This window comes from Myotis lucifugus, unplaced genomic scaffold (genome assembly GCF_000147115.1).
Source record: "Myotis lucifugus unplaced genomic scaffold, Myoluc2.0 scaffold_39, whole genome shotgun sequence".
Lineage (NCBI taxonomy): Eukaryota > Metazoa > Chordata > Mammalia > Chiroptera > Vespertilionidae > Myotis > Myotis lucifugus.
Window position 1 is genome coordinate 5,584,329 of NW_005871087.1, and position 12,732 is coordinate 5,597,060.

General features: G+C 42.0%; 1 long non-coding RNA gene and 1 pseudogene across 1 annotated transcript in view; both read right to left on the minus strand.

Annotated features, from left to right (window-relative positions):
- The window catches only part of LOC111825770, a 255,304-nt gene that overhangs the window by 15,453 nt on the left and 227,119 nt on the right, over window positions 1-12,732 (minus strand). The window lies entirely within an intron of this gene.
- Window positions 8,776-8,894, minus strand: LOC111825777 (annotated as a pseudogene).

The following is a 12,732-nucleotide window of genomic DNA, read 5'->3' on the forward strand; positions in this document are numbered from 1 at the left end:
ACTGAAATATTCAAAAAGGAAATCTCCAAATAGAGATAAGAGATCACAGATATGTTTTGGAGCTAGCATTAGTCCAATTTAGATGGAATATAAAACATATATAGAGAATGAAGTGATATAAATCTAAACTAGAAGATGGGAGGGGAATGGATGTGAGAATAATATAATGAATTTAACAAGTGATTAAATGTATTGGGCAAGTTTCCTGAACACTTGATTGCTGTGTTAGGTTTTCACTGGATGCTGGGATACAAAAACAAAAGACATACTCATGCCACTTCCCCCTCCTCAAGTAGCTCAGAGCCTAGTGGGGGAAAAACAACCCCCACTAGGCTCAGGGTTGCTCCATGCTCTCATGGACTTTTGTGCCCAATATTATGGGGGCACAGAGGATGGGTACCTATGCCAATCGAGGGCTGGTGGGGGAAGTGTGGCAACTGAACTTGGAAGGGACTTCTACACAGAATAGAGAAAATGCAGGGTACAGGCCAAGCAATAGTGTGAGATGAGACCAGCAAGGAAGGAACTAGATGGAGGAGGACATGGGGTGCATTGTTATGAAGAGTGGACTGTTTTCCTGAAGGTAAGAGCCAGTGAGTCATTAATGAGTTAGAAGTAGGAGAAGGGTGTTATCAGATTTACATTTTACAAAGGCCACTTTTGCAAATGTGTGGCAAAGGCTGGAGGCTGGAAAACCAGACAAGAGATGATTGCACTGGTCCTGCCAAGAGGGCCTGAAACTTTGGTCCATGGTCATGATCAACCAAAAGGATATTAATGGGGTATTAGGGATAGAGTAAGACTTGGATTGGACAAGGGCATTAAAGGAGAATAAAGAATCAAGGCTTACTCCAGAATTGTGGTTTCAGAAACTAAGCAAAGGCTGGTGCTTTTCATCAAGACAGAGCACAGAGAAGCAGCAACAGGTTTCATGATGAACGTGGTTTTGGATGAGTGAATGTGAAGTGCCTGTGGAGCATACTAGCAGAGAAGTTCATTAGCACAAACGGATGTTAAAACAAGTCAAATTTTTCCAGAAGAAGGAAAAACAAGATATCTCTAATTATGCACCCCAACATAACAGGCTCCTTAAAAAATCAGCATGATTACAGAACAGAGTAATTTAGAATGAATATAATAACAGTGAAAAGCAGATAAAGATAAAGCCTCAAATGCAAAAAGCTGCCACATAGATTCTCTGAATTCTTTTATACATCTCTTTAGAGGTAATAGTTTTCGGAAGGCTCAGTAAATGTCAACAGGGTCTGAACTCTAACTTGCCCAGCTCTTTGGTTTAATAAGCACTTTGAGAGTAGCTGTGATGTGCGATGTACAATAACTGGGTAAATTGAGGAATATCAAAACAGACTGGCTTTGTCCCTAACAGTAAGATGTCATCCATGCGGTTGATAGGACAAGAATGCACATGACCATAACACACAATGAAACCTTGGACAGGGCCAATGAGCAAAGTGTTTCGGGAGTTTAGAGCTAGGTGGGGGCCAAAGTCAAAGTAAATAATGGGTGACAAAAGTAAGCTGGTTCTTATTCAATTATGGTATTTTTGCATCATGGATTTTTAAAATATATATACATTTTTATTGATTTCAGAGAGGAAGGGAGAGGGAGAGAGAGAGAAACATCAATGATGAGAGAGAATTATTGATCGGCTGCCTCCTGCATGCCTCACACTGGGGATCGAGAACGCAATCTGGATATTCCCTGACTGGGAATCGAAACGTGACCTCCTGGTTTATAGGTCAATGCTCAACCACTGAGCCACACCAACTGGGTTTTTTTGCATTAATTTTTATTTTAAAAAATTGAGTTAAAATATTAGCTTAATTGCTGTGTTTTCTGGTGCCCTTGTATATCCTATACCTAAGGTGAGCACCCTGCAAGCCCCATCTCAGGAAAAGTTACCTGTAATACAGACAAGGCAGAAAAACAACCAGTGATTATCAAAGCCCCGAATGACTTTCCCCTCCTAATATCTGAATTATTCTTCATTCCTCTCATGAACAGAGCTGCCTCCTCAACACAGTTTAACCAATAGCTACAATTAGAGCTTTCTTTTGGGCAAATCCTCTACTGTGAATTACCAAGAGAAATATTATTAATTAGCTCAGATTTTACATTTTGCTTCTTCTAAGGCAGCGGTTCTCAACCTGTGGGTCGTGACTCCTTTGGGGGTCGAATGACCCTTTCACAGGGGTCGCCTAAGACCACTGGAAAACACATATATAATTACATATTGTATTTGTGATTAATCACTATGCTTTAATTATGTTCAATTTGTAACAATGAAATCGGGGGTCACCACAACATGAGGAACTGTATTAAAGGTTCGCGGCATTAGGAAGGTTGAGAGCCACTGTTCTCAGGGTAATTTCCAATTTAACTTAAGTATGTATTTTGATTTTCATTAAGACTATTCTTTCCCTCCATCCCCCAACAGGTCTATGCCTTTCAGAACCCAACACAAATATGTTGAGTAGACAAAGAAAGTTGGAGTTTGCTGACTTCTCTACTGGGGGACAGAAATTCCTTTCAGCAGATGCTCTGCTGTATCCTCAGTGCACAGGCCAGTGCCCAGACCATAGTGGTATTTAACTTGCCTGACAGTGTTGAAAATAGAAGGTTCTTGTTTTGTTCTGTTAATCCTCACCCAAGGATATTTCTCCATTGATTTTTTTTTTTTTTTTAGAGAGAGAGAGTGGAAGCGAGGGGGAAAGACAGAAGAGAGAGACACATTGATGTGAGAGAGACACATTGATTGGTTGCCTCCCACATGCTCCTGACCAGGGCTGGGGATCGTGCTGCAACCAAGGTACATGCCTTTGACCAGAACTGAAGCAGGGACCCTTCAGTTCACAGGCCGACACTATAACCACTGAGCAAAACTGTCTAGGGTGAAAATAGAAGACTCTTAACAACTATAGTAGCCACCGTGGATAAGAACAAGTTAGAAGACATCGTTCAATTATAGCTATATATTCTTATTACTGTTTTATATCATTCCAATGCCCACAATAATTCAAGGCATGACTTCCCAACTCTAACTTCATCAAATTGTCACCTTCTGCTCAGTCCTTTGCTAACAGCAAAAATTTTATAAAAAGATTTTATAAAATTTAAAATTTGACAAAATTTGAGTCAAAGTACTTCACAGCAATAACACACTGAAGAAATTATCTCTGCATGTTCCCATAGGGAATAAAATTGTGAGCCGCATTTTGGCTGACAGAGCGTTTATTTGTGGTATTTTGATGACCAACCTAATTTGGAAACTTCTCATAAAGAGGCTGAGAATGATGTGCACCAAACAAAACACTCCACTGTGCTGTGTGTGTAATTGCTGCACACATTTCCTGGTGAGGGATAATTCAGGATACCTCTCCGCTCCTGAGAACACATGAGTGTTGTAATGAGCGGCACCCATCAGTAGATTCCAAGCCCTTCTGTACTTTTCCCCTGAGGAATTTCACTTCTCATCTCCCCTCAAACATTTTTCATGGTTCCACTCAAAATAACGTGCCGAGGCCGCTCCGATCCACTACTGCAGCCCACGTGTTTGTAGCGGCTTAGCATGTTCTCGGGAAGTGTCATTCAGCTCGTGGCCCCACCTGACCTTGTTTAGTTTATGAATTCTGATGAGCACACGGGTTGAAGCGTTACTATTGTAAGTAGCGTTTTAAATGATTTTAATGTATTTCCATAAAAAGTTAGCTGCCAAGACTTACATTTGTGGACTCTTGGATATAGAGACTATGTAGAATCATTTAATATGACACGTAGTTTTAATGTACCAGGCTGGTCGGTATTACTGTGTGTGTATATCTAGATATCTAGATGTCTAGATATATAGTTTTCTATATCTATATAGTTTCCATGGAATAATGTATTTATTTTCCTCCCTAGATATAGTATTTAAGTCTATCTAATAGATTGTGGTTTACTTTTTCTCACTTTTAGTTCCATATAAGTAAAGGAAGTCAATAATTATTTTCCCATCGGTTGTTTCAAAATAAGGTTCCTTTGGACCTAAGAAGAACAAAAGGTGCTAATGATAAATCTACTTTATAGCATCATATTCTGTACCAATAAAATATATTAGCCAGGGTTACTATAGAAAAGGGTCAGGTCTTTAGCTAAATGATCCTAAAATAAAAAGACAAGTGGAAAGTACAGCAATTTGAAATCGCAAGGAAAGCCAAGTCTATAGATATTCCATGTCTAGAGAGTATTTAAACTACTTCACTTTAGACACTCCAACGGGGGATGTGATTTCTGGTGTTCTGGCTTATAGAATCACTTGGGAATGAATAATTCATAGGCTTTTTACCAAGTGTCAAGTGTAAATCAGTCAAATATAGCAACATGATATTCATGCTGAATTTCTAAGTACTTAAAACATTTAGCTGGAAACTTTCTTTTCAAGACAGCGGGAGGAAGAATGTCATTTTCCCCCAGCTCACATTGCCCAGGCATTTTTGCATTAAGTACTACTTAAAAAAAAAACCCCCAAAAAACTATACAAAGGGACTTCATTAAACAATGAACCAGTTAGGTGACAGAAGTGAAGAAAAGAAGAGCAACAAAAACTTTCTCTGTGTTGTTTTCTTTATTAACATACTGATGTTAACTAAACAGAAAAAGCTGTCTAATAACAAACATTCCTTTGAGACATGTTCAGGGAGCAAAAGGACATCCACTTATTGTTCCGCCCATCCGATTGGTCCATATATGGCAATAAAGGTACAATAGACGGAAACAGGAAACAGACGGGCACATCTGTAGTATCTTATTAGCAGCTAATGGATATCTGAGAAGAACACGCATAGAATGCCGAATCGTCTGGACCAATCTCCGAAGCAATTACTCTTAATTAGTGGGTTCTGTTTATAGATTCAACTTAGTGTACCCTTACGTATCAAAGAGATGAAAGCAGCTGGAGAAGGAGAAATGAGGCTCTTAAAGGAAAAGTACTGCAAGATGTTGGAAGATTTCTTTTTGGCAAAGTGAAACTTAATGTCCTTCCCTTTCCTGCCTGACACACAGGGGCTTTCTTCATTGTGAACGATTTAAGAAGAGGTAGAAAAAAACCCGACAATGTCCAAAGCTGGGTAGGTAGGAAAGGTATTCTATGTAAAGGAAGTCAGTACAAACAAAGTAATTGTGCAGGACAAAGCACTCCCCCAAACTGTAACGCTAAGCATTTCCAGGCGGTGCCATCCTCCCCACGCCAACCAAACACAGCGCTTCGGTTCAGAGACGCAGCACCTGCATGTGCGGCTGCCAAATTGGAAGCCATGGGGCAGAATGGGAGGTGGACCAGCTGTACCGCCATAAAAGACAACAGGCTGAATGTTTTATCTGGGCCAATCCATTCAGAAGAGATCTGAGAATATACACAGCGCCTCTGAGCCAATTGCCCACTGTCTGTAAGTGGAAAAAATATCTAGGTCAGCCTCATCCCCCACCCAACACCCACCACACATCTGCCTTAGAGAAATGAGAAAAGAAGTTCCTTTTGGGTAGTGGATGTTCAATTTGTATATTACTTGTTCCCATGTAAACTGCTGTCTAGGGGTCTGCCTTAGGGGCTTCACTGAGGCCCTGCCTCTTGTGTTAGTTACTCCTAAACTACTAGAAGGTATAATTCTTTTAGCATTTCTTATTATTTTTACAACACACTGTTCTACTTGCTTGAAAGTCAGAGAATTTCTTTCCTGGCTTTCTATAATCCTGTTCAGAAAGATCATTTTGAATGCGCAGCCAGTGCACTAATGTATAATCTGTGAACATCCTCTCAAATGGCTTTGCTCCGTGTGTATGTAAGAAAGCTGGGCTGGCTTTCTCAGGAGGGGGAAGGAGAAAAATTCTTACTTGTCCGGAGTTTTTCACACGTCAGGATAGATGTGATTTCTTTGTATCTGTCTTTCTGAATGTCTACCGGTCTATACATGATCCCCTTCCTACCTAAAGCATCGGAACCAAGAGAAACCCAAGAATTGGCCATGTTCATGGTCTGAGGGACCAGAGAACAGGCTTAGAAGTACCAGCTCCAGGCTTGGGCTGTAGGAGTCCGTGCTAGAGGGCAGTTTCTACAAACACAGGCTGTTCTTCCCCAGAGAGCCCCCTGTTTCCTGAAACCAGCTCCAGGCGGGCACCTCTGCTTGTCACTTGAACCGGCCCCTTTGTTTGGGCACTTGACTTTGATGCTCATGAATACAGTCAAGGCTTTAAAATTTCATTACCTTTATAAACAGCATTCGTGTGCTGACATATATATTGATTTTAGAGAGGAAGGGAGAGAGAGATAGAAACATCATTGATGAGAGAGAATCATTGATCGGCTGCCTCCTGCAGGCTCCACCCTGGGGATTGAGCTCACAAACCCAGGCATGTGCCCTGATGGAAAATTGAACTATGACCTTCTGGTTTATAGGTCGACACTCAACCACTGAGCCACACCAACTGGCTGACCTACTATTTTGAGGCATATGACAGAATCACTGATAAAGAATGACATATAAATGGAGACTCTCTTCATTGGAGGGAGGGAGGGAGGGAGGGAGGGAGAGAGGGGGAGAGGGGGAGAGAGAGAGAGAGAGAGAGCATTGTACATGCATTAATTCACACACAATGAAACTACATGGACTGTGCATGTGTGAGGTAAGTGGGAGACAGAAACAATGTAAATGCCAGATGGTGACTGTCTTTCCTCTTTTAGAGTTTGTGTTCCAGCCCCAGCATGAAACAGGGGCCATAGATGTGTCTTCAGTTGGCCTGTTTTCCCAGGAAGCTTTCGTGGTGTGTGTATGAGCATCAGCCCACTTAGCAGATAATGAAAGTGGTTCAGAGGAGTAATTTGTCCACAAACACATTTTCTGGTAAAATTGTGGTCAGCATATGTGCTCGTTATTATATGCTATACATTACTTTATAGGTTGTGCATTTATACCCATGCATTACTGCAAAGGATTGTAGATGCCAAACTGCACATGAATGGTCCTCTTTATGAGTGATTTGATTTCTAGAGTAATTTTGACAATACTCAATTGTCAACAGAGACATTTTTCCAGAATTTTATAACCTATTCTTGTGGGGGTTTCACCATAATGTCACTATATGTATTTCCTACAGACTAAATCATCCTCTCTGTGCCGCCCCCTCCCGTGTCTCCCTCCTCGCTCCCAAATGCATACAGGTAGTAATTAATTTTTCTTTCCTGCTCAAGGGTGTTATTTCTGGATGAAGTTCAAAGAGAGGTGATGGGATAGCCATGTCACTAGATGGTTTCAGCCCATCTCCATAGCATTTTGAAATAAAATGACTTCTTTACTCTTATCTTCTATCTTCCTACTACTCAGAGGCTATGAAGACAGACCAGACACAGAGAGAGATGTTTGGAGTGAGCTAAGATGACGAAGAAAATTAAATGGAAAAGGAAGCAGCTCACAGCCCCTCTCTTTCAGAGGCTAAACTGTTCAAGGGTAGATACCTAAGCTGTGGCTTTAAAATAGAAAAGGAAATATTGGGCAACTACTTACTGGCATTTTTGCATATAATCATTTGGTTCAAACCTTTCAGTAATGCTAAGAGTCAATGAATTATTATCCATACTTCACACATGAGGAAACTGAGACAAAGAGAAATTAGATAACATGCTCATGTTCACAAGGTAGAAACATTTTAAACAGGGTCTGCACTTGGATTTTCCATTGTATCAGCTGCTTCCAATAAAGAGCAGCCATAGTTATTGCTTAGTAATCAGTGATCATGTCATTAAATATTGTAGGAACGGCTACTGCAAGTTAAACTAAAAAAAGATCCAGTACAGGGAGCCATCAAAACCTTGGGAAGAGCCTCTCTCACTGATCCAACCTCACTAATTCAATGAGATATACTGACTCAGTGATTTCGTAACACATCAAGGTTGTCATTTGTAAGAGCATTTAAACACTATTTTTGTAAAGCAGTTGCCCTATTATTTGACTATGGCATTTTTTTTCTAAATTTCTGCCCACAATTAATGAAAGCAATCCTGCCTCGGGCCAATGGATAGGAAAATTTTTGCTTTTAAAACCTGTCAGCAAAGGGCCTTCCTGGCTGGCTCATTCAGAAGGCTTACATCAACATATCACGATATGAATGTCTCTTAACCATTGCACCCTATGTAATAAAGATGTAGCTTACATACCCCGGTTAGGAATTCTTTTAGCTGCATGTAGCAGAATTTCTGAGTGGTTTAAGCATAAAAGTGTTTGAGAATGTCACACAAACAGCAGTCTGGAGACATGGCAAATCAGAAAAGGAGTATAGTTCAAAGAAATGATCAATGGCCCCAGGTCCCCTCATCTTTCTACCATCTCAGCATGTTGGCTTTCTGCCTCATGGTAACAGATGGTCTCTACAGGCAATGCAGGAAGAGTGAGAGGGTGTAAAAGGGTGTGTGTACCTTTTGCCAGGACAACCAAGCTTTCTCCAAAGGACTCTGCAGACTTCTGCTTAATTCTCAATGGCCAGAATTATGTCACATGACCAGCCCACGCTGCAGGGGAAGCTGGGAAAGTGTAGTTTTCTAGCCTCTTTAGTGGAAGTCAGGGTGGGAGAAGAGGGTTGATGTGGCTGTTGGCAATGGCAGCATGAGCCTCTCTGATGTACATAGGATTTTGTTTCAGACTGTTAACATCACAACATTATTTTGTAGTATCAGATTTCAACATACACATTACTCTATTTATACTGTATGATAATTTTCAAAGCCTGATATGATTCTCACATACACTCCCTTTTTTTAAAAAACTTTGATGAGAGGTAAGAGATAACCATTAAACTGATAAGAACAGATACTACACTTGATCTTAGCCAAAAAGCTGAGAAGCGATTGAGATAACCAGATTGCATACTACAGTTATTGCCAATGACTTCCTTTGCCACTGATAGACTTCCCAGATTGTCTTCACACAAGTTGACAGTTACTATCAATTATAAACCAATGTCAGGCTTTATATTTCCATTTATCTTCCATACCTGAGAAAAAAAGGGAAAACCTTTCTGGTCCGAAACTATCAGCCCACTTGGTACAATAACCATTTTTCTTTAATAAAAAAACTGAGACTCTTATCTCGGAAACAAGACATATCACTTCAACTCAATCACCTAGGAAAATCCATTATCACACGTTGGCCATACTCTCTAGACTGGAACAAACCTCAACATCCCTACTCTGGAAGTATCTCCTTTGCCTCATCTATGGCTTTCCTAGAAACTCCTTAGAACAATGGGCTGCCCTGGCATGGTTCTCCCAGTCTAGGTGTTGAGAAGAATCTACAGGACAAGAAATATTTAATAGAGAGAGTAAGGAAGGGAAGGCGAGTTTCCCAAAATTGCCTAACCATAAGAATCACTTGGAGTGCTTGTTAAAAACCCAGATTCCTGGGCCCAAAGACAGAATTGATTCAGAATTTGCAGGCAGAAGTCTGGACATCTGTTTTCTTTTTTTAACAATTGTCCCAATAAACTTTATCATCAGTGGCCCTTAATCCTCGATGCTCATTAGAATTATCTGGAGAGCTTGTATAAAACACCAATGACTGGAGCCTCACCCTTAACCAAAATATCAGAGCATACAGCCCAGCATTAGTATTTTTAAAAACATCTCTGGCAGTTCGACTGTGTGGCTGTGACACAGGCAGAGACTCTGGCATAGAAGCCCATATATAAGCACGACAGCTTAGAGGAAGAGTTGAGGCAGCCAAAAGAATTTGGGATCCCAACTATGTCCAATCTTGTGTTCCGCCTGTTTCATAAATAAAGCTTTATTGGAACACAGCCATGCCCATTTCTTTACATATTTTCTATAGCTGCTCTCTGCTCTACCATAGAGCTGAACAGCTGCAACAGACATCATATATGGCCCACAAAGCCAAAAATATTTACTAGCTGGCTCCTTACAGAAAAGCTTACCCACCCCTGAACTCACTAAACATCTGGACTGAGAGTAGTTTTTAGACTGTTAGAAAATTACAATAATAACAATAAGCTCTGGTTATAAAGAAGACAGTTCTGAGTGTTCTGCATCTATTAACTCTTTTTTAAAATATGCTTTTAAAATTGATTTTAGACAGAGAGAGGAAAGGAGAGAGAGAGAGAGAGAGAGAGAGAGAGAGAGAGAGAGAGAGAGAGAGAGAAACATTGACATGAGGGAGAAACATTGATCGGCTGCCTCCTGCATACCCTCTACTGGGGATCCAGCCTGCAACCTGGGAATGTGCCCTGACTTGGAATTAAACTGGCGACCTCTCAGTGCAGGGGATAATATTCAACCAACTGAGCCACACTGGCCAGGGCTCTATTAACTCTTTGATTCTCCTTTTACTAACAAGAAAACTGAAGATTTGAGAGGTTGAGAAACTCATCTAGAGTCACAAAGCTAGCAGGAGACAAGATCAGAACTGGAGTGCAGGCTGTTTGACTCCAGACCTCAGAACGTCCCTTTTTAGTTTAATTCGTATGTCTCTCAGTCATGACTTCTCTGTCAAGGTGCAAGAAGAGCAATGGCAAGTCAAGAGGACAGACGTCTGAACAATCTAAGCCAGCACTTGTCTTTCCCTTGTGCTTAGTGTCCACTGGAGCAGTCAGACTGAAAAGGATTCATTCTTTGATCAAGCTTAAAAAATGGTGAGTGCTGAACTGTACATTTTCTTTTTAAAATTTACAATGTTCAATATGAGTAACTCTGTGAGCTGTAGTGCTAAGAATCATTCACGGCTCCCAGACATAATGGCATTATGATCACTTCCTTGGCTGCATTAAGCCTCACACCCTTAATTTGTTCCATGATATATTCAATATGTTCCTCATTTTCCACAGGGTCAGCAGGATAGACAGTTTGCTGGTAAAGATTAGACGTTATTCTGGGATCCTTGTGGGCTGTGGCTGTTTGTCAGGGGAACAGCAAAGCAGTGGGAAGAGGAGAGCATGCGGCCATTAAACGCAGAGGAGCAAAGACCATGTGGTGGCTGGTAAGACAAAAATAGCAATTTTATTGTCGATAGTTTGCTTTACAGGAAGCCAATAAAGCAACCGAACATATAAATTATATACTGAGATAATCTAGCCATAAAAGGGCCTTTGGGGGTAGCTTCTGGATCATCCACTGCTAATAACAGAACTCCCATCATCTTAGGTGCAAGGACAAAAGCCACACAACATCTAATTATTTTGTATTCCAAAATGGTATATCCCTAGGTTAGGCACACTATATGCCAAAGTGCTAATCAGACAAGGTAAATGAAGGGTGAGCAGAGTCCTGAGTCCTATCACCCCACCAAAATCCCTCCATTGGTTTAATTTATTGTTGATTGACTTATATAGCATTGAAAGGCCTGACCACATGCTCATATTGACCGGGAACCACATTCTAGCTTTACTGGCTACAAATGCATACAAGATATCTATACTAATAAAAGGGTAATATGCTAATTAGACCAGATAGACCGAACGTCTTCCAGACGTCGTTCGGACAAAGCCACAGTGGCGGGGGCCAAGGCAGAGGTGGTTAGGGGCAATCAGGCTGGCAGGGGAGAGCGGTTAGGGGCAATCAGGCTGGCAGGCAGAGTGGTTAGGGGTGAATAGGCAGGCAGGTGAGCAGTTAGGAGCTAGAGGTCCCGGATTGCGAGAGGGATGTCCGACTGCCGGCAGTCAGACATCCCCTGAGGGGTCCCGGATTGGAAAGGGTGCAGGCCGGGCTGAGGGACACACACCTGCCCCCTCTCCCCACCCCCCCCATGCACGAATTTCATGCACCGGGCCTCTAGTTTAATATACAAGGCCAGGCTATTGGTAAGCCTTACAATGGTGTTACTTATCAATGGAAAAGCTGATGATTATATCAGTTGAGATAAGCATGTTTAGCATCAGGCACCCTGCCAGGAACTCAGAATTATCTGAAGGGTCAACTTAGTCATTGGAATTTTTCCTTTTTGGAGCTTGCTATATTACATTGCACCCCCTCCATTTTAAAATGTGTAATGTAGATTTGATCTGAATTCTTTAACCAGAGAACTTTGGTGACTATTCATTGCTGATCACCTTCTCCTCCCCTTACCACTCTACACTTTGGGAACTGTTTTACTTATCATACCCATCCCTAGTCCCACTCTAAAACCGCTTCCCAATGCTTTTCTCTCTCAAGATTCTAGGAAAAGATTCTTGGTCTCTTTTCACCCAGAGGTTGGTAACATCTCCCCTACATTCCAAGGGAGAAGCCATCATTCATCTGAATGGTCTCCAAGTGAGGTCACATCCTATCTAATAAAGAGAGAATATGCTAATTGACCCTCACACTGTCACAAATATGGCAGCACCCATAGCCAATAAGGAGGGAATATGCTAATTGACTGCCCCACCCTCAAAGATGGTGGTGCCCACAGCCACAAGATGGTGGCGCAGCCCCCTCAGCCCCGCTGGGGTGGCAGGTGCACCCGGCCTTGCCACGCACCTGCCTCCAGAGTACCCCAGTCCCCTCAGCCCCCCAACCACCCAGGGCTGGCCCGAGGTGCAGGCAAGCCTCAGATGGTGGCTGCCCAGCTGCCCAGGGCTGGCCGAGGCTTGCGCTGCCGGCAGTGGCAACAGCAGAGGTGCAATGGGGCATCGCCTTCCCCTGATCGCCGGGTCGCCTTCCGCCCCTGAGGGCTCCCAGACTGTGAGAGGGGGCAGGCC